This window comes from Erinaceus europaeus, chromosome 15, assembly GCF_950295315.1.
Source record: "Erinaceus europaeus chromosome 15, mEriEur2.1, whole genome shotgun sequence".
NCBI classification, from domain to species: domain Eukaryota; kingdom Metazoa; phylum Chordata; class Mammalia; order Eulipotyphla; family Erinaceidae; genus Erinaceus; species Erinaceus europaeus.
This window is the reverse complement of record NC_080176.1, coordinates 26,898,148-26,920,979: the sequence shown is the minus strand read 5'-3', so window position 1 is coordinate 26,920,979 and position 22,832 is coordinate 26,898,148.

The window sequence follows — 22,832 nt, the reverse complement described above, 5'->3', positions numbered from 1 at the left end:
AAGGAGCGAGACAGAGACATCTGCTGCCCTGCTTCACCACTCGTGAAAGCTTCCCCCTTGCAGGTGGGAACTAGGGGCTGGAACCTGGGTCCTTGAGCACTGTGACTTGTACGCTCAACTGAGTATTCCATCACCCAAACCCCCATTTCTCCCTTCCTCTCTTTCTTTCTTTTGTTCTTCCTGCCAGGGTCTCACTGGGCCTATATGCCTATATGATTCCATTACCACTCTTAGCTATTTTTTTAATTGATTGATTGTTTTTTTGTCAGGTAAAAGGTGAAAGGCAGAGAGAGAGGGAGAGACACTGCTGCACTGCTCAAGTCACTTCCCCTTTAAATGTGGGGCTCCCGTGTGGGGGCCAGGGCCTTGAACCCTGCTCCTTCAGCAAGCGTGGCAAAGTGTGAGCCACTACTGAGTGAATCACCACCTCTCCCACCACCACCCCCACCTATCTCTTTTTATCTTATGTTCTGGGGCTAGTCCATACATCACCAGGAAGGAACAGGTCACCCTAGCCCAGGAGTAAAGAGGGACTCCAGCATTTCTCCAAACAGGCCGTCGCTGTCATTTTTATGGCCACATAAAACCCCCATCATCGTGTCCAGGGCGAGCCCAGTGCCAGATGTCCTCCAGCAGGGAAGGGGGGGAGCGGAGGAAAAGAGAATGAAAAAAACAAGGAGGAATGAATTCTATGTCGTATAGATTGTATCTCACTTTTTTTTTTTTTTTTTGGTTTTAAAAAAAACATGCCAAAGAAGAAGCAGCAGATATTTCAAGGGCTGGACACCTCCCTCTACAATGCGGCTGTATTAGTCTCTCTCTCGCCTGGTCCTTGCAAAACGAGAGAGAATGCTCTTGTAGACTTTCTGTTGGGAGAGGGCGCTGGGGTGGGACCAACCTGTGTTTCTCCCTCTTTCTCTCTCTCTCTCTCTCTCTCTCCAAGGTTTGAATCCCAACAGTCAGATGCCGCCACTGAGTGTCCCCCACAGCCTGATTCTCCCCCAGTGTATTTTCTGGAGAAAGGTAGAGAGCCACAGAGAGAGGGGAGAGACACCACACCACTGCTCCACCATACTGGAGCTCCCCCGGGGAGCCATCCATGATGCCGCCATTGGTGCCGGGGATGGAACTCAGCACCTCATGTGGTTAGACCTGTGCTCTACTAGCTGAACTTTCTCTTGGCTCCCACAGCATATGGAAGGGGTCTACACTGTCCTCTCTGTGCCCAGGCCTAATCCCAGAAAAGTCTGGATTGGGAAAAGGGGTCCGTTCCCCGCAGTCTTCCAGCTCTGGCATCTGTAGGACTGAAGGATGCTTTGTGGAAGGGGCCGGGCAGTGGTACACTCAGTTAAGCGCACATAGTACTAAGCGCAAGGGTCTGGGTTTGAACCCTTGGCTCCCCATTTGCAGTAGGGACACTTCACAAGCGATGAAGCAGATCTGCAGGGGTCTCTCTGTCTCTCTCCCTCTCTATCTCTTCCTCCTCTCTCAGTGTCTCTCTGTCCTACCCAACAAAAGAGAAAAAAATGACCACCAGAGCAGTGGGTTTGTAGTACCATCACCGAGCAACAACCCTGGAGGCAAAGGAAAAAGAAAGTCAAAGGGTCACAGGGTGAGCCAGAGGGCCTCCTGCTGTGTCTCGGGGGGGAGGTGGGGGTGGGGGTGGGGAAGTCTAGAATAGCCTGGCCTGTAGCCAGAGGTAGATAAGCAATGGCTGGGGGTGAGAATAGGGGAATGGGGGTGACTGCTGGGGGCCTGGGGCTTATGCAGGGCCAAGGCAGATGCTCTTTCATAGACCAAGGTAGTGACCATAGGACACAGTGAGTGTGACTAAACCCCACTGGGAGGACAGTGAGATGGGAGTCTATCTCAAACAAACAACAACAATAAAACAAAAGGGAGAGAGATAGAGAGACACCTGCACACCTGTTTCTCTGCCTGTTAAGTGACCCTCCTGCAGGTGGGGAGCCAGGGGCTCGAACCCAGATCCTTGCTTGAGTCCTTGCTCTTTATACTATATGTGCAGTTAACCAGGTATGTCAATGCATGGCCCCCTGCATTTTTTTCTCTTTTCTTCCCTTCCTTTTTTTTTTTTAATATTTATTTCATTTATTTATTCCCTTTTGTTGCCCTTGTTGTTTTATTGTTGTAGATCTTCCTTTTCTTTTGACTTGAGCTTCAGTCAACTCTGGCTGTCAGCGGGGCTGGGGATTGAACCTGAGATCCCTGGCATGCTGTGTGGCCTTTCCTGGGCGCTGTGTTTCCTGGGCTCTGCCCTGCTGGGGCATGAAGACAAACACCTTCATTCCTTCCTGCTTCTGACTGAGTCACCCCGTGCTCATGTCTGTCCTGCCGTGTGTCTGTCCTGCTGTGAGGGACAGCGAGGCAATCCCCATGGGTTGCCTCATCTCAGAAATGCTCCTTGCCACCCACCTGGGAGAGGGCTTCCTCCCCTCCCCGTCACTGGCACCTTGTGACAATTTTCCAAGGTGTCTGCACCCCCTGCTGTATCTGACAGCTGGGGAACCCCATTCTGATTTTTGTTTTGTTTTTTGGTAAGGTACGTCCTTCAACTCCTCCCTGTTTCCAATTACCTTCCTAATCCTTACAAGCCACCCAAAGCCTCACACCATCCAGGAAGCCCTCCTTGATTGCCCCTAACCATTTTGGCTGTCATGGTTCCACATGAGAAGGAGTCTCTGAGCCTGACCGCCCTCCAAGTCTCCAGCCCCAGGCTGGCAGAGAGAAGGGAAGTTGTGGCCATGTCTGATTCGGTCCATTGTGACTGGTGGAGTTTGTATCAGAGGGTGAGGAGGTGGGCACCTCGAGGGCTTGGAGGAAAGGTGGAACATGGATACCACAGTGACAGCTGGGCAGGATACGGGTCCCGCTCATAGAGACCCCTGGGTCCCCACTGCCAACTCCCCTGTGAGGACAATGACAGTCTTGTCACTAGCTGCTGTGGAGGACTCCCATCGGCTAGAAAGCCACCGGGCTGCCTCTGAGGCCCCACCCCGGGGGAAGCCTCATGTGACACCTCTCTCTAAGGTGGCCAGACGGCAAAGGTCCCAGGTGACCTCAGTGAGGGCTTCAGAAGATGTCACTCATCCTGCCCATCACAGGACAGTGCGACTTCCCCATCCTGCACCCAGGTCCTCTGCCCCCTGGGGGGCACACGTTCAGGAACCCCCAGACCACAGAGTCCCAGAAACATGGGGATAGGGCTGCTGGGTGTGTGTGTGTGTGGGGGGGATGATGGGGCAGAATCTGCATTTGAACAGGTCTCAGTGACTGGGAAGAGCTTCTGTGGCCCCAGTCCTAGAGCCACCGAGGGACCTCCAGTTCAGATTCAGAGTGAAGGCCAAGTCTATCAGCACCCATCTTGGGCCACCTTCTCCCTCGCCCAGGATGCCTCAGACTTAGCATGGCTGCCCCAGACTTAGCATGTTGCCCTGTGACACCCGTCAGACTGGGAGGGACCCCAGTGTCACTCTGGGAGGAGTTGATATTGTCACCCAGGGCAGAACCCTGGGAGCAGAGGACAGGGGCGGCTTGCTGAGGCCTTGTATGTATGAGCTCCCTGTTCCTGGACCTGTGTTTTGTTTTGTTTTTCATTTCAGAAAAGAGGAAGGGCCAGCATGTGTTGCAGCTGGTGGAATGTATACAGTATTACACACGAGAACCTGGGTTCAAGGGTTCAAGCTCTGGTCCCCACCTGTAGCAGGGAAACTTCACAAGCGGTGAAACAGGTCTGCCTCTCTCTCTCTCTCTCTCTCTCTGTTCCTCTCTATCCCCACTTCTCCTCTCTGTCTCTACCCAATAGAAAGAAAGAAAAGGAATAGAGTTGGGGAAGCTGAGCAGTAGTACAGCGGGTTAAATGCACGTGGCGCAAAGCCCAAGAACCGGCATAAGGATCCCGGTTTGAGTCCCCTGCTCCCCACCTGCAGGGCAGTCATTTCACAAGCGGTGAAGCAGGTCTGCAGGTGTCTATCTTTCTCTCCCCCCTCTGTCTGCCCTTCCTCTCTCCATTTCTGTCTGTCCTATCCAACTGACAACAACAGTTCTGACAACAATAACAACTACAACAAGCCCAACAAGGGCAACAAAATGGGAAAAATGGCCTCCAGGAGCAGTGGATTTGTAGTGCAGGCATAGAAGCCCCAGCAATAACTTTGGAGGCAAAAAAAAAAAGAAGAAGAAAAAGAAATAGAGTTAGGGACAGGCAGACACACACAAAAAGGGAGAGACAGAGATGCTTGGTGAGGGGCAGAGAGACAGTGCAGTGTGCAGCCTAGTCTGGCCCATGTGTGGCATGATTCTCAAACCTGGAACCAGCGGTGGGCTTTCCGGTGTCACCCCCGCCTGGGACAAACCAGAGACTCTGGGCAACCAGGGGTTCACCTACATGAACGCCTCCCCCCACACACCAGCCCCACAGTTTGACCAGTGCACCCACTCCTGTCTGCCCTCAGTGTCTGCCTTCCCCCATGACTGAGGGTGGTGGGGTCTCTGGGGACTTGGGATGAGCCACCCCTTCCACTGGCATCCTGCTGAGCTGGGGGCTTTCACTGTGTGAACTCTCACACACACCCCCACCTCCATCCTGGGCTGCTGTCTCATTCAAGGGAGAGACAGGAGATCCCCTGGGTGCCATGGGGCCTTCCATGTGCCGCTGGGACTCTAGCCTGGGCTGTGTGCCTGGCAAGACAGGTGCGATACCCAGTGAGCAAGCTCTCAGTTCCTTCACTGGTTTTTTGCTTGTTTGTTTTTCTTTACATAGAGGTAGAAAGGCAGAGTTAAGAGAGAGAGACCACAGCACCCAAGCCTCCTCCAATCAGTGGGGGCTGGGCTTGAACCTTCTTCCCAAAGGAAGGATCTGGGAGGGGGCAGGGAAAAGGCCCTTGACAGCACCCCTGGGTCCTGGGGGTCCCTCTAGGGCTACAATGCAGGCAGGGGTACAGGGAGGCGCCTTATGGAAGGGGGCACAGGAAAGGCCAGTCTCTGGTCAGGTGGACCAGCATTCCGGGCATGGCAGAGGGGATTGGTTCATATTTTGGGAATTGTTTGTGCTGTGGGCCATGGAGACAGAGATGGGGAGGGAAGAGAGAGGGAAAGGGAAAGAGAGAAGAAGAGGGAGAGGGAAAGGGAGAGGGAGAGGGAGAGGGAGAGGGAGAGGGAGAGGGAGAGGGAGAGGGAGAGGGAGAGGGAGAAGGAAAGTCAAGCTGACCTAAGACCCAGAGAAGCAGGAAACCCCTAATGCAGGGAGCCTGCCCCAGGGCAAGAGATGGTGATGTTTCTTTTTCTTCCTCCCTTTCTTCTTCTTCTTCTTTTTTTTCTTTTTCCTTCTGAAGCTGAGGTCTCACACCTGTGGGTTTCCACCATCCCTGGTTGCTCTTCCATTCCTCTAGCTAGAGAGACAGAGAAAGGGAGCTTCCTCTGGTGTCACTGTGCCCCCCCCCCCAGGTGGTGTCAGGGTTTGTACCCAGGTTGCAAGGATGATAAAGGGCAAGCCTCAGCCAAGCGAGCTAGGTCTCGGTTTGATGCAGTGAGCCAGGGCAGCCAGCCATTTTTTCTGTGGACTCTGGGTGATGGCTCCTGTTAGGGAGTGCATGTCAGGACCTCCCTCTATGTGGGGAAGTGGGGGGTATGCCCAAATCACCAGCCTGGGGACCCTGTGGAGGCCCATCCAGCCTGTGGTTGTGACCTTGTCACCAGAGGTGGACAGACAGATAGACTTTCACAAGGCCCTAGGCAGGATCACCCATGGGCACACCTACTGGGAGAGGACCCCCCCGGGAGGCAGCTATCGGGACCCTGAGTTTGTGTCAGTGCCCCATACATTCCACTCCGAGTCAGCAGACCCCACACAGTAGAGCACAGGGGACTGAACAGGTGGAATGTAGGCCTTGTTCACCGAGCACACCAGAGCTGATCAGTCTTGTCACAGTTAACTAATCAGGATGGGGGGGGGGGGTGGTGAGAGATAGATCATCCGGTGGAATGCACACTTTGCTGTGCACAAGGACCTGGGTTCAAGCCCCTGGCCACCATAGGGGACATCTTCATGAGTGATGGAGCAACACTGTGCTCTCTCTCCTCTCTCTTTGTTTATTTATTGGATAGAGACAGCCAGAAATCGAGAGGGAAGGGGGAGATGGGGGAGAGTCAGAGAGACACCTGCAACCCTGCTTACTACTTGCAAACCTTTTCCCCTGCAGGTGGGAACTGAGGAGCTCGAACCCAGATCCTTGCACATTGTAACATGTGCTCAACCAGGTGTGCCACCACCCAGTCTCTCTCTCTCCCTCTCCTGATGCTATTCCCCCCCTACCAGAGGTCCAAAAAATCGACTTTCCTTGGGCGTGAAATTCCTGATGTTGAATTTTCACATCAGAGAGAGAAAAAAAATTATTTTCAGAGTACAGGTGTGAGACACACTTCAAACTTGGGGCCTAAGAGGAGAGGAGAGGGAAAGAGAAAGAGGGAGATTATCAGGAGGGTGGGGGTGGAGAGCATAATGGTTACATGAAGAGGCTTTTATGCCTGAGGCTCCAAAGTCCCAGGTTCAATCCCTTGCACCACCATAGCCAGAGCTGAGCAGTGCTGTCATGAAAGAGGGGGGGGGAGAGGGAGAGAGAGAGAGAGGAGATTATCAGGCACAGAGCTTCAGTGACAACCATGGTGGCAAAGAAAATCAGTCAGCTAAAACATCCCACTGGCTGACCCGCTATCCCCAAGGCTGTGGGATTCTTCCCAAAGCCCCTCAGAGTGACCAGCATGTCCTCACCCGACACTCAGCCCAGGACTCAGGCATGAGCCCCCTGTGCAATTCTGGTGGCTCTCCAGTTCCAGGTTGAGGCTGAAGCGAGTGTAGAGAGACACCCAAGGGCCTACGGCCATCACAATGCCAGGTTCCAGAAAGACCTGGAAGCCCTTCACTTATTTTATTAGGGAGCCCCCACCCCTCACCACATGGTAGGTAGGCTCCCCGAGGTGTATTCTAGAACTCTTTGAGGCAGGAGAGAGAAAAGACATCTGGCAGAAGAGAGACCAGAGTAGATGGGAGCCCGATGGTGGAGCACCCGACTGAGCGTCCATGTTATAGTGTATAAGGACCCAGGTTCAAGCCCCCAGTCCCCATCTGCAGGGGGAAAGCTTTGGGAGTGGTGAAGCAGGGCTGCAGGTGTCTCTCTGTCTCTCCTCCTTCTTTGTCTCCCCTTTCCCTCTCAATTTCTGACTATGTCTATCAAATAAATGAATAAAGATTATACAAAATTATAAGAGAGAGAGAAACAGACCAGAGCTGAGCATATGGTGCTGTGGGAGACCCGGGGACCTCAGCCACCTCCCCGGGGTAAAGCCAAGGGTCTCTTGGGGTGAGGGCCACCATTGAGGTGACAGGATGTTGGTTCCAAGCTGGGCCTGATGGGCTCGGGGGGGGGGGGCCCTGGGAGAAGGAGCCATGGTTCTGGGGACTGGGACCACTGCTTCTTGCTGCCCCAAACCTTGAACCCCATCTCTTAGAGAACCCCCATTCCTGGGCGTGGCCTCCCACGGAGAGGAGAGAGGAAGAGTGGACAGGGGGAGGGAGGTGCTGGCATCCTGGCTCTGGGCTATGAGAACCCCACTTCCCAGCCTGGAGAACCCCCCCAAACACACACACCCAAACATACACACTCTCCAGCAATTCTATCCTTGGTGGGCTGAGCCTGGAGTCCCTGCCAAGCCCCCCTCCCAAGCCCAGCTCTCCCCCCGCCTCCACCCACCCACCCAGCTACCCGGCCTTTCCTGCCGGCTGGCCCGCTTCCGGCAGCTTCCATCGGGTGCCTTGCTCACGCAGCTGCCCGGGGCCCTGCTCCAAGGCTGCAAAGATGCAGTAAGTGTGGTTCCTGCCATCTGCCGCTGCACCTGCTTCCCTTCCAGAAAGTTCCACAGGCCGGGGGCTGGGTGTTCACATAGCACAGCACAGAGGGGCTCTAGACTCCAAGACGGGGGTCCAGGACCACCCGCCACCCACATGGTGCCATGCTGGAGTGGGGGGCTGGAGGAAACAGAGGGGGGATCTCCTACAGGGGCCTGAGCCTAGCTGGGCAGGAGCAAGAGGGAGAGGTGGGGAGATGAGGAGACAAAGTGTGGGGGGATGCCCTGGGCCTGGCCCCAGAATGGAGGCTGGAGAAGAGCAGGCAGGAAGGTGGGGGGTCCTGGTCAGCAGAACCAGCCCCCCAACTCTCCCTACTGGGATGCCCCACAGCTAAAACATACCCTGCCCTTCACCCCGTCGCCCTGCCAATATGAGGGTGCACTTACCCAGAATGCCTTCCCTTATGTGGCCCCCACCCCAAAGTATCTGCAGGTCTCCTCTTGGGTCCCACCAATCTCTGATGAACCCCCCAAGGGGACCCCGCCCCATCCCTGTCCTTCAGAGTCTGACCAGGAGCTTTGGCCGCACCCTGGGGTCTCCCCCCAACAGGCCTTCAGCCTTTTATGACCCCAGAGCCTGGGGCAGAGCTGCCCGGAAGCCCAAGGAATGGAGGGCAGGAGAGAGGAAGGGAGGGAGGGGGTAGAGGGCAGCTGAGGAGTGGAGGGGGGACAGGCTGTGGCGCACCCAGTTAAGCACGCATAGTTCTAAGTGTAATGACCCACACCAGGATCTGAGTTCGAGCTCCTGGCTCCCCACCTGCAGGGGGGACGCTTCACAAGCAGCAAAACAGGTCTGCAGGTGTCTATCTTTAAAATATATATATATATTTATTTATTTATAAAATAGAAACACTGACAAAGCCATAGGATAAGAGGGGTACAACTCCACACAGTTCCACCACCAGAACTCCATATCCCCTCCCCTCCCCTGACAGCTTTCCTATTCTTTAACCCCATGGGAGTATGGACCCAGGGTCATTATGGGGTACAGAAGGTAGAAGGTCTGGCTTCTGGAATTGCTTCCCCACCGAACATGGGATTGACAGGTCCATCCATACTCCCAGCCTGCCTCTCTCTTTCCCTAGTGGGGCAGGGCTCTGAGGAAGCGGAGCTCCAGGACACATTGGTGGGGTCATCTGTCCAGGGAAGTCCAAATGGCATCATGGTACCGTCTGGAACCTGGTGGCCAGAATTCCTACCCTCACCTGAACTTCCCAGTTTCGAAGCAACCTCCTTGCAGAGCTCAGGCCATGCGTCGTCTCCGTGTCGCCATCTTGGCTCCCTACTGGTGTCTATCTTTCTCCCTCTCTATTTCTTTTTCCCCCTCTCAATATCTCTCTGTCCTGTCCAATAAAATGGAAAAAAATGGCTGCCAGGATCAGTGGATTCATAGTGCAAGCACTCACTGAGTCCCAGCGATAACCCTGGAGGGGAAAAAAAAAAAAAAAAGATGTGGAAGATGGGGGTATGGACTACAGGTTGCAGCCTCATCTGCCTTGGGATCCAGGAGCTATATAGGAAGAAACCCCACAGGGGAGCTCCAAGAAGAACAGGCCTGGGGGGTGGGCAGGAGCAGCCTCTGAGTGAATTCAGCAAGCCACCCCCTCCCAGATCTCCAAAGACTACACTCTCAGCCCACCCACCACCCACCCCCACACACCAGAACTCTGCTGTCCAGAAGAGATTCTGGTCCCCCCCCTACCGCCCCCACCTGAAGAACTCAGGATCAGCCAAAACTGGGGTGCTGGGGTGCCCTCCAAGGCCTGAGGAGGGGCCTTAGGCTCCAGGCCACCCAGATAGAGTGTTCTGGGGTCTCGGTGCCACAGCACCTCCCTCTCCACAGCTCCCCGAGCCAGGGTTTCTGCTCTGGGTAACCTCCCCACACACACACCCTGAGTTTGCCCCCACACGCCCAGCTTCACTACTGCCAAGGTCTCGGGCTTTGTGTCTGGCTTGGGAAGAGCAGATGTGTTTGGGGGTGCCCTGAGGACGGGAAGGGGGTGTCTGTTGTCTTAAGCAGGCGTCTTTGCTCTCTGGAAAGCCTTGGTTTCCCCTTTTCCCAAGGGCTGAAGGAGTGATGGCAGGGTCTGGGAGACTCCGTATCCTTCAGGGTGTGGGGTGTAGGGTTTGGGGGGGTGGGGGGTGGGGGATGGCATCCGAGGTGCCTGTAATTAGAGGTCGATAATGATATAATTCCTAGCGTGGAGATCACGGTCTGCCAGCGACTGGCTGAGCAGGCCGCGCGCAGTCATGTCGTAAGCTCGTAAAAGGTGATTACGCCTCTCTCTGATGTCCTTCCCCCATCCCGTCAGGTGGGGCATTGCGAAACGGGGTGATGATGGGTACACTCAAGGGGTTCAATAACATGCCAAGGAGGGGTAGAAGGGGGGCTCCAGACCCCTGAGTTCTAGCAGAATCTCTGCTTTCCAGTCTGAGAACGGGCCTGAATCAGAGCCAGGGAAATCTTAGGAGGGGACCCCCACAGAGGGCCCCCCAAGTTTAAAGAACCTGGCCAGGTGACTTGGGGTCCACCCCCTGGGGATGGGGTGAAGTCAGAGCAGCCCCCTCAACCTCCTAAGAACCCCCCTTCTGGAACTCTGGCTTCTTTGAGGGGAGGCTGTCTCCCCACCCCGCACCCCCTCCAGGCCCCTGGGGGAGTTGTGGAGACGCTGGCCTGGGCTCCCAGCCCTGATGGCATCTCTGGGAGTTTAGATCAGGATGGAGCTGGGTTTGGGGTTTGGAGCGATGGTGGGGGAGATTGGGGTTTTATCTGCTCCCCATCTCCCACCCTGGGGAACCAGCGAAGCTGTAAGACAGCCCCCGGTGGGCCCTAATAGTAGAATTAATTACAGTAATGAGACTTTGTAGTGGGAGGGGGCCTTTCATCTGTGAATCTCTGCGCCTTTATAAACATTAATTAATTCTCATAACTTGGCGATGAGGTAGGTAAGTATCATCGCTCCCATTGTGCAGATGAGATGAGAAAGGGCATGGTGCTCAGGGCACAGTGCTCAGCCCCCTGCAGCCCCCCTCCCACCCCAGCTTCCCCACAGGAGGGAGGGAGAGGAGTCTCCCTCTCTCCTGATGGTGTGTGTGTGTGTGGGGGGAGTTGCTCTGGGCCTTACTGCTCCTCTCCAGGAGGTGACTGTCCTCTCCCAGATGGCACCTGGGCCATGTGAACTGGAGAGGCCCCCCCCAGGGCCTGGGTCTGGAGGTGGGGAGGGAGACCCCTGGGTCGGTTCAGCTGGACCTCTCTTGATGCCCCTGCCCTCCCCACCCCCATGTGGGGGTGTGTTTGGCTGGCCAGGCGGCACAGCCAAACAAGTCCACATTCGGATCCACCCTCCTCCCCTTCTCCACAAACTACTGCTAAAGACTCGGACTTCTCTCTCTCTGACCCTCAATGCCCTTTTCTTGTCCTCCCAAGGCTTCCCAGTCAGTCCCAACTTCATCAATCCTCCAGAGCTCAGCTCATACCTTTCTTGGGCTCAGAGATTAGTGGGGGTGGCATTATCAGAGGTCTGTGGTCCATAAAGAGGGAGGTGAGCAACCAGGAACTGCAGCTGGGCCATAGAGCAGGATATTTGGTGCAGGTGAGGCCCTGGGTTCAATCTCTCAAGAAGGAGAGGAGGGGAAAGTCCTGAGATAATTTAAGTGCTTTTATTATGTATGTATGTATGTATGTATGTATGTATGTATGTATGTATGTATGTACGTATTTTTACCAGAGCTCTTCTCAGCTCTGGCTTATGGTGGTGTGGGGAATTGAACCTGGGACTTTGGAGCCTCAGGCATGAGAGTCTTTGTATAACCATTATGCTATCTACCCTCCACCCAGTGCTATTATTATTACTATTATTTTAATTTTTATTAATTTTATTTGGTAAGAGAGAAATTGAGAGGAAAGGAGGATAAAGAAGGAGAAAAATGTGGCCTGGGATGTGGTGCAGTGGATAAAGCATCAGACTCTTAAGCATGAGGTCCTGAGTTCAATCCCCGGCAGCACATGTACCAGAGTGATGTCTGGTTCTTTCTCTCTCTCCTCCCATCTTTCTCATTAATAAATGAATAAAATCTGAAAAAAAAAAGAGAGAGAGAGAGAGAGACATCTGCAGCCCTGCTCCACAGCTCGTGAAGCTCCCCTGCACCCCGCCCCCGCAGGTGGGATCCAGAGGCTTGAACCTAGGGCCTTGTGCATGGTAGAGCATCGACTTTACCAAGTACACCACCGGCTGTTGCAGATTTAAGCACGCTTAAGAGGCAGTTACCACATTCTGAACAGTTATGGGGCCCACAGGAGACCCACCCTTCCAGCTGGGGGTGGGGGACCCAGAGGCGGGAGGACAGTGCCCGGCCCAGCTGGTGTGACTCTGTGGACTTGAGCTGGGTCCCACAGGCTCCCGGTGGCTTCTAGAACAAAAAGGAGCCCCAGAGGGTGGTGTGACCAGTCCGACAGCATTCTTTCCAGAGGGAGGCCCTGTCTGGGCTCCAGCTCCTCACTCAGCACCTCACTTGCTGGGGCTGATTCAGTGCTGGCACCCTGTCACCTCAGACCCCAGGAACATCCCCCACTGTGGAGATGGGGCGATGGGGGGGATGGGTGCTGGAGCCTCCTATCTGCGCCCCCGGCTGCCTGGTCCCTCTGATCTGGGAGTCAGGGCGTCTGTCTATGGATTGATGAGAAAGAAAGATGGGGGTGGGGGTCAGCTTAGGAAGAGAGGGGCAAGGATGAAGGCCGTGGACAGCAGGGGCAGAGACACCCCTCCCAAGGTGGCCTGGGAGGATGCTGGCTCTCCACACATTCCTGCCTCTTTCTTCCTTCACCCCAAAATTGACAGGGGCACCTCTGAACCTCCAGCCCTGGTGGCTGAGGCTGGGAAAGCTGGAAGGTGCCAGGACAGGTCGCCTCTCTGGGAAACCACTAGACTGCCCCACCCCACCCTTTATACCTCCCTCCCTCCCACCTCAGTCTCCCCAGCTTCCTTGTAGTCTGAGGCTGTCACACTGTGGGGGCCTCTCCTGCCCCCTCCCCCATGGCCTCTCTGGCCCTCTGAAGAGACCCTGGGGGATCTGATCACTTTTGATCACCTTCATAGATTGGACAGAGCTTTGCAATATTCTGAAATCTTGGGGGTAAAATTTATTTCTTTTCCAAAGATGTGCTTATTTTTGATAGAGACATTGCAGAGAGAGAGAGAGAGAGAGAGAGAGAGAGAGAACCAGAGCCTCATTTTGCCATGACACTACCTCAAATTCCAGACTTTTTGATCTGGAGAGACCCATCTTTTATTATTGTTGTTGTTGTTGTCGTTGTTATTATTATTATATGTTTATTTTTAAATATTTTACTTTTTTGAGAAAGAAATGAAGAGAAATTAAGGAGACAAAGAGAGATACCTGTAGCACTATCTCACCTCTTGGGAAGCTTCCCTATTTCAGGTGGGGACCAGGGGCTTGAACCTGGGTCCTTGCGCACTATAACACGTGCTCTCAACCAGTGTGCTACTGGTTTTTGATTTATTAACTTGAGAGAGAGAGAGAGAGAGAAAGACCCAGAGAGATCTTTCTACATGTGATGCTGGGAATTGAACTCTGAACCTCAGCTTTTTACCTCTAATGCTGCAGCCACTGAGTCACTTTCCAGGCCGCATGACGTCATCTTTGTGACCAACTGGGCAGCTTCGTCAGCTGTCATCTGTCCCTGGGCAAACACTGGGGCTGACTCAGTCCCTCCTTGGGCTGTTTTGGGCAGGGGCTCTTGACCAGAGGGGAGGGCAAAGGGAATTTCAAGGTGAAAGGGCAGGTGAAGGGGTGAAGGGGATGAGAGGGGGTGAGGGGGAGTTAGAAGGGGTGAAGGGGTGGAGGGGGTGAATGGTGAAAGGGGTGAGGGGGTCAGGGAGTCAGGGGGCAGTGGAGGGAGGTGACTGAAAAATAACAGCCCCCCCCACAGGGGGTTCCCAGCTAAGCTGACACCACAGGACTCTTACTTCAGGCAGGCCAGGACAGCAGGTGTCACCTGAGGGGAGATGGACTTGGAATGGGGTCAGATGTCTGGGAGATCTGATAGGGAAGATGGTGAGTGCCGGCTTGACGGACAAAGTGGGATTTTCAGTTTACAGGCTGGAGTGGGTGGTAGTGTGGGGGGGCGTCCCCTGGGGTCCAGCTGGAAGCATTCATTCCCGTTGGGGGCAGGGGCAGAATCTTCTTCCATCCATCTACCCCACCCCACCCCCACTGTGGGCACAGAGCCCTGGGATGTCCGAAACTCCCTGTCACAAGGGAGGCCATTCCTCTCTAGGACACCTCTCCCCTAGGCCATGAAGAAGAGAAAGAAAGAAAGAAAGAAAGAAAGAAAGAAAGAAAGAAAGAAAGAAAGAAAGAAAGAAAGGAAAACACACCAGCAATGTCCTCTCCTTCCCCCTCCAGAGAACTTCCAACAGGAATCAGCTTCCTGGAGACAAGATTCCCATGCAGGGAAAACACATCCCATTTGGAAGTTCATTCGGACTACCACAGACACCAGGGGACCATCTGTCACCCTTCTCCACCAAGTTCTAGGACATTCTCTCATTGGATTCTATAGCTTTTCGTGACAGCCCCACCAACCCCCATAGACCCTTTGGCAGCCTCTTGGAGGGACTTTGGCTTCTGTGTTTCTCTCTTATCTCTCTGCCCTCATCTGTGTGGCCGCTGGGGCCACCAGGTGGGCAGGCCGTGGCAAGGCCGCTGGGACCCCGAGCGCTTTCCCGGCAGAGCAAGTGGGCCTGCAGGGGCTGTGAGGGCAGGACCCAGCTTGCTCAGCGTATGAGGCGCGTGGTGCATGCTGGTCCCCAGAAGAGACAACTGCCTACTCTGAGTGGACCCTCAGTCTGCTGAGAAGCCAACACAGCAACAAAGTTTTCTATTGTATTACTTCCCCATTATTAATAACAATAAAAAGGGAGGCACTTTGCATACCCAGTGGAATGCACATATTACCATGTACAAGGACTCTGGTTCAAGCCCCGGCTCCCCACCTGCATCAGGGAAGCTTCACAAGCAGTGAAGCAGGTCTACAGGTGTCTCTCTCCCCTTTCTACCTCCCCCTTCCCTCTCAATTTCTCTCTGTCCCATCAAAATAAAAAACTAATATTAAAAACACACACACTTGGGGGTTCAGCAGTAGTACACCAGACTAAGGACACATGGTGCGAAGCACACGGACTGGCATAAGGATCCCGGTTCGAGCCCCCGGCTCCCCACCTGCAGGGGAGTTGCTTCACAGGCGGTGAAGCAGGTCTGCAGGCGTCTATCTTTCTCTCCCCCTCTATCTTCCCCTTCTCTCTCCATTTCTCTCTGTCCTATCCATAAGGAAAAAAAAAAAAAAAAAGGCCTGTAGGAGCAGTGGATCCATAGTATAGGCACCTAGTCCTCGCAATAGTCCTGGGGGCAAAAACAACAAACACTCAAGCAAGAGTCCAACCTTTTCAAATCCTCCTGTCCAAAGGCGAGAATTCTTTCTGGAAAAATCTCTCCTCCTCCAGGCCCCCAAGGGGCACCCCTCAGACAGAGCCCAGCAGTGTCCTCCATGTCCCCACATTTCTCCTCTGGATAAGGATCTGGCCTGGCCATTTCTGGAATGCTCTCGTCACCCTGGCCTGTGGGTTTTGGGGAAGGGTGAGCCCTCCACCCAGGCCCGGCAGAGGCCAGTGGGTCTCAGGTCACTGTGAGGTGACGGGTGCATGAGTTCTTCACGCAGGAGCAATGGTGGTGGCTCTTTCACCATGGGCCCCATGGCCCTGTCTCAGGCTGCTGACTACAGGCCTAGGCCTACCTCACCTGTGACTCCCCTTAAATGGCCTCTCTTCACAGCTGTAAACCTCCCTGCTGTGACTCCTTAATAAATAATGTTTCTCTGGAGCTGGGCAATGGTGCACCAAGTCAAGCACACACAACACCATGCACAAGGACCTGAGTTCAAACCCCCAGTCCCCACCAGCGGGGTGGGGTGGGGAGTGGAGAAACTTCACGATCGGTGGAGCAGAGCTGTAAGTGTCTTTCTTTCTTTTTAAAATTTATTTGTTTATTTATTTATTTATCTATTTATTTATTCATGAGAAAGATAGGAGGAGAGAAAGAACCAGATATCACTCTGGTACATGTGCTGCCGGGGATCGAACTCAGGACCTCATGGTTGAGAATCCAATGCTTTATCCACTGTGCCACCTCCTGGACCACTGCAGGTATCTTTCTGTCTCTCCTCTACCTCCCCCTTCCCCTGTCAATTTCTCTTTGTCCTATCAAATAAAGCAAATAAATATTTTAAAAAAGAAAAGGAGGAGGAGGAGGAGGAGACACAGTTTCCAACGGACAGTAATGTGTCGTGCAAAACCCCCCCCCCAGCTGTTACAGTGGGCAAATGATTTTTTCCATGACAGTTTCACCAGGAAAGCCATAGTCTCCACTTCCCATTGAATACAGTGGTTTCAGATGCAATTTAAGGCTTCTGCCTTCCGAGAATTTTTAGAAATGTTGCCCCCTACAAAGCCAGACACTGTCACATCTCCTCCTCAGGTCTGTTTCATGAGCCAAAACTTAGCAGGAGAAGTGAGGGCCATGAGCCTGGCTTGCCCCAGGGACCAGAACCCCTGGGATGCTCAGAATCTCCAGACATCACATATCAGAGGGTTTAGCAGGAGGAGTACAGACTCACCCATGTGTGGATTCGAACCCCAGCACCACATGGGAACATCACGACGGAACCCAGGAAGCTCCAGAGATGGTGGAGCCTGGCTGCCATGGTGTCTATAGGGCCAGCCCCAGATTTTGAGGTGCCCTCGTAGAACAAGGAACAAACCGCTCTTTTCCCTGCCTTCAAGCCTCTGCCCCATGTTGTCCCCTTGTCTGGGAGAGATTGGGGATTGTCCCAAACATGTGCCCAGGAGTGCCAGCTGCTGAACTGATGTGAGCAGCTCTCCAAAATCTCACCTGGTTAAGTGGGGCTGGGTGGCTTGTGGTCTACAGGTAGCCCAGGGGGCAAGTTCCCTCACCCTTTGTCACCGTTGCAGGGAAAAGCCCTCACGTCCATCACTGGCTGGTTACATTTGTGGAGAGAAGATGGCTGGTTAGAAGCCATTTGGTTGAGAGTAGAAAGAGCCTGGCAGGAGAAGGAGGAATCTTGGGGGGTGGGTGAGGTCAACATGACAGCAAAACACAACACAACCCTTCTCCTGAGGGGGGAGGCATACAGAAATAGAGGCCAGATGGTGGCGTACCAGGTTGAACACACATATGACCATGCACAAGGACCTGGGTTCAAGTCCCAGCCTTCCCTTGCAGAAGGGAAGCTTTTGAATCTCTTGGTATTATCTTTATTTACTTACTGGATACAAACAGCCAGAAATCAAGAGGGAAGGGCATGATGGGGGGGCACCTGCAACACTGCTTCACCACTTGCAAAGCTTTCCCTCTACAGGTGGGGACTGGGCGCTCAGACCCAGCTCCTTGTGCATTATAACACGTGCGCTCGGGAGTCGGGCTGTAGTGCAGCGGGTTAAGCGCAGGTGGCGCTAAGCTCAAGGACCGGCGTCAGGATCCCGGTTTGAGCCCCCAGCTCTCCACCTGCAGGCAGGTCCCTTCACAGGCGGTGAAGCAGGTCTGCAGGTGTCTGTCTTTCTCTCCCCCTCTCTGTCTTCCCCATCTCTCTCCATTTCTCTCTGTCCTATCTAACAACAACGACATCAATAATAACTACAACAATAAAACAACAAGGGCAACAAAAGGGAATAAATAAAAAATAAAAATATAACACGTGCGCTCAACCAGGTGCTCCACCACCCTGCCCCAGGGAAGGAAAATGTGTGTATGGGGAGGCAGGGCTGCAGGTGTCTCTCTCTGTCTCTATCTCCCCCTCCTCTCTCAGTTTCTCTCTGTATCTCTATCAAAAAAAAAAGTTTCTTTTAAGAATTGTAGTGTGTGTGTGTGTGTGTGTGTGTGTGTGTGTGTGTGTGTTCGAGTGTGAAGTCCAGGGAGAGCCAGGCGGTGTTGGTATGTTCCCTTCACCCTGACCTCTGAGAGGAATTGGTTTGCCCCTTGCTAGTTTCGCGCCCCGCTTTCTCCCCGCCCCCTATGCTAAGGATGGGCAGAGTCCCAGCAGCAGCGGTAGAGAGAGGATGATGGAGAAAAGCACACGGTGTGGTGATTTGCCCGTTCGTGAATAAAGATTAAACTGTGTTCTCAGCCCAGCCGTGTGTCTCTGGTCATCTCTGTTACCCGCCCGTGAAGCCAGCCTGGATAAAACAACAAATGGTGCCCAACGTGGGGCATGAACCCACGACCCTGAGATAAAGAGTCTCATGCTCTACCGACTGAACAGAAGGGGGAATTGTTGGTATGTTCCCTTCCCCCCCCCCCGACCTCTGAGAGGAATTGGTTTGCCCCTTGCTAGTTTCTTGCCCGCTTTCTCCCCGCCCCCATGCTAAGGACGGGCAGAGTCCCAGCAGCAGCAGCAGAGAGAGGATGATGGAGAAAAGCACAAGGTGTGGTGATTTGCCCGTTCGTGAATAAAGATTAAACTTCGTTCTCAGCCCAGCGTGTGTCTCTGGTCATCTCTGTTACCCGCCTGTGAAGCCAGCCCGGATAAAACAACAGGGCGGGGACTGTGTCTGTCAAAACAGCTCCCAGCAGCATGAAGCCCCATGAAGGCTGGGTAACCACACAGCTAAACGCAGATGCACACCTTTTAGCAAGTTGATCTCTGGAAAGCCCTTTCAGTGCCCGGTACTGGTTGGCTTCTGGGCTGCACTGGCAGACCCACTGTGGAAAGGCCTAGAACTTGCGTCCTGCCCCCAGACATGCATCTCAGCCTGAGCAGAAGGGCTGGCCCAGACGGGGTCCCAGCAGTCACCCCATGTTACATCTGCCATTTGCGTTCCACCGCAGCCTGGCCAAGCCCTTGGAGTGGCAGCTCCTGAAGCAGTAGAAAAACGGAGTGTGGGGGTGCGGGGGTGCCTCGGAGAACCTTCTGGCCCGGTGCATGGAGGTGGAGGAGCCTAACAAATTCTCTCTCACCTCAGAGAAGCTGCCCCGGGGTGAAACCTGGAAGCCAGGGCTCCTGCTCCCAGACTGGCTGGCCCGGTTCAGCTGAGCCTGCGGGTGTGGCTGTGGGAATGACATAAGAAGAACCTGTGTTGTTTGGTGGAAGCGTTCACAGGTTATTAAGAAACAAATCAGCCCTCGGAAAAATGATTAGCCGGAGACATCTTGTCGACCTCTCCCTTGGGGAAGGAAGGGCTGGCATCATTGAGTGGATAAGTGATTATCCTCCGTTTGCCAGATCCGATTGAGTGAGTGATTGGCTGAATGGATGAATGGGTGAATGAGTGAATGGGTGGATGAATGAATGAATGAATGAATGAGTGAGTGAATGAATGAATAAATGAACGAACGAATGAATGAATGTATGAATGAGTGGATTGGTGAATGAATGATTGAATGAGTGATTGAATGGGCGAATGAAAGGGACAATCTCCAGGAGGGTTGAAGGCTTACAGAAGGATCAGGGATCCTGGGGGGGCCTCAGACCCACTCCCTAGGCCATCAGGTGGGCCCCTCCCTGAGCCCCTTCCTCAACCTTGTCATCCCTGGAGGGCCTGTGCTCCTCTCAGTCCTCTGAGTCACAGCCTCATTTCCTTTAACCAGCTTCCTACCACCCCCAGAACAAACACGTAGCCAAATACCTGCCTCCCATGTCCTGGTGAAGCGCTCCCCTCTGGGAGGTGGGGGGCTGCAGTCCTGGCTGGCTTCTGGAGCCTCGATTTTTTTTGGGGGGGTGTCTCAGATAGAGGAACCTTAGTGTGGGGGAGCCCGCAGAAACCGGCTGCAGCCCTGACCCAGAACAGGCAGCCCTGGGTGCCAGACCTGCCTCTTCTAGGCACCCCCGCTGGGTTCCTGACTTCTGGGTGCCCCCACCCCACTTCCGGCATCCTGGCTCTTTGCTGAGGGGGTAGGGAGGAGGCCACCTGCTCACAGGGCCTGGGGCGGGGAGTTGCTCCAGGGCTAGCTGCTGCTAAGTAGAAGAGGGGTGTTTATCTGGAATCCAAACCCCACTCTTAATGATTTCTCTTTTTCAGATTTGCCCGATTTGCCCTCCCCGTCAGCCCCCACCCCAGCAAAGCCCGGGGGGGGGGCACTGGTTCTGGGTGGATGGGGCACTGTGGGCAGAAGGGTGATGAGACAAAGTGCATTAAGATCTTAGCAGTTGAACTTTCTAGAAAGCATCTGCTTGACCATCCATGAGGGATTCTCAGAGTCAAATGGGGGGGGGGGCAAATGTTTAGCTGGTTCAAATGACTTTATTTTTTAAAATCTTTATTAGATACAGACAGACAGAAATGGAGAGGGAAGGGGACGGCAGAGGGGGAGAGAGACAGAGAGACACCTGCAGACCTGCTTCACCACTCGCAAAGCTTTCTCCCTGCAGGTGGGGACTGGGGGCTCGAACCTGGGTCCTTGCGCACTATTGTAACATGTGCGCTCAACCAGGTGTGGCACCACCCTGACCCCTTCAAATGACTTTTAAAAGCCCCTCCAGTGAGTGTGTCTGGAGGGAACCTCAAATTTTATGGGCTAGGTCCTCTCTCAGAGTTTAAAATCACTTTCGGGGAGGGGGGGGCTCCATATTCTTTGGGCTCTGCTGTTTTGGGGTCACTGAGCCCCAGCTCAGCCAGGTCTCCATCCCTCACCGGGCAGGGCACCTCAGTTCACCCCTCTGAGCCTCAGTTTCCCCTATCTGTAGGACAAGAGCAATGCATCTGACCCCCCCCACACACACACACACACACTGCAGGTGAGAAACCAGCAGCCCCCACGTGGAGAATGGAACTGGGGTTTGGGGGCTTTCTCTCAGCCTTCTGGGGGGGCACCTCCACTCCAGACTTGGCCTCCCTCCATCCCACTAGCTCCCTTCTCTGGAACTGGAGAGGAATGTCTCCTCCTCCTCCTCACCTTCCTGTGGACTGTCTGGGGGCTCCTCTAGTGTCCCCCACTCCCCTCAGCACCCCCCCCCCAGAGCCAGCTGAGCTCCTGCCCTGGCCCCACCAGCCTGTTTTCAATTTGGACCAGAGCCCCTCAACCCCAGCACCCAGCCCTCTTTCCAGGGGCTAATGATGATTGAAAGCCCCGGCCCAGACCTCCCCTGGCTGAGATAAATCTGCACAGACAGGAGCCTCCAGCCCTGCGGCTGACCCCCTCCTCCTCCTCCTCCAGGCTGGCTGGGAGGGAGGCAGGAAGAGACTTAGTGTCTGCAGAGTCCCACATACAGGGACAGGAGGAAGGAGGAGCAACAGAGGGCCTCCATCCTGTGCTTAGTAGTTGGGGTGCTGGGCTAGGGGGAGAGGGCAGAGAGGCTCCCAGACTGTAGGGCCCCGAAGGCTTCCTGGAGGAGGGAGCTCAGATGCAAGTCAGAACTACAAAACTACAAAAAGGGGTCCCAACCACAAGAGTACTTTCTAGATTCTCTGGTGGGAATGTTTAGGTTTGCTCACCGGTGAAACCTTGTGCTACTTTTTTTGTGTGGGGGTGGTATGGGTGGGGGTGAGGGAGGTTTGTGGGTAGTCCAGGAATTGTCCAGGCCTCTCTGAGCACAGACTCTGGGTGGAGAAAGGGAATGCTTGTGGGAGTGGGAGTGGGAGTCTCTACACCGTGAGTGTGTCTGTGTCTGTGTGTGAGTATGTGTCTCTGTGTGTGTCTGTGTGTGAATGCATGTGTGTGTGTTTGCGTGTGAGTATGTGAGTGTGAGGAATGAGTGTATATGTGTGTCTGTGTGTGTGTGAATGTGTCTCTGTGTGTGACTGTGTGTGTGTGAGTAGGTGTGTGTCACACACTCGTGTCTGTGTGTGTGTCTGTGTGTGTGAGTGGAGGGGACCACACAGGGAGCTCTGTGAAAATACAAGGGTGCTAGCAGCAGCCAGAAAAAAAATAACCAAAGGAAAGCCAGACACCTGCAGCCCTAGGGCACCCCCTTGGGTCTGGGGAGTGGGGCAGGGATGCAGCACAGGTCTTGCACGACAGGTGCCCAGGCTCAGGGTGGACTGGCGTGCTGGGCAGGAGGGTGTACCTCTCTCCTTTGTCATTCTGCAAGGAAAAGGGATAAATGAAGCCCCCTCCCCTTGGAAGCTTGGGACCCCATGGGGCCCCAGCCTAAAAAGAAGAATTCTGGACAGGAACCTGGATTAACCAAAGGCCTGTGGGCTTCCTGGGGGTGTAGCCACACCCCCCACTAAGGGATTGAGCCAGGAAAGCGCAGGTGACTTGCCCCCTTCAGAAACACCCCAACCCTCCCACCTCTGTACCCCACCCCTTCCTGAACCCTGTGCTCCAGGCTACCCCTGCTCCCCTTGCAGGGGGAGAAAGAAGGGGTGACAATTATGGGGGGGTCCTCCACTCTGAATAGTTTTTGTGCAGGGGGTGCTCAGTGTCTCTGGAGGGAGCCCCTAGGGAGGGGCTTGTTGGGGGGGACAATGTAGGGAGAGTAGGTGCCTAATTAGTTTTTTTGGGGGGCTCTCCCTAAAAGACCCTCTCTGTCCCCACCAGCCAGCTTTGCCCCTCCCGCTCCCCCCCCCCCAGTGAGATCTGAGCAGGTGGGAGGCAGGTACCAGATTGGAGGTGACCAAGTTCAGGGAGTCAGGTGGAGGGCCAGGTGCTCAGGTAACCAGTTTGGGGGACAGGTGGGGGGCGCTGGTGTCCAGATTGGGGGCTGTGAGCAGGTCTAGGGGAGACGGGTGGCAAATAGCCAGGCGTGGCACGGTGGGTAGCCAGGCACCTCGTTAGAGGAACAGGTAGATGGGGGGGGGCAGGTGTTCAGGTGGGAGTACAGAGGCCTGGAAAGAGGGCCTGACCGCACCCCGGGGCGCCGGCGGGGGAGGCCGGTCTGC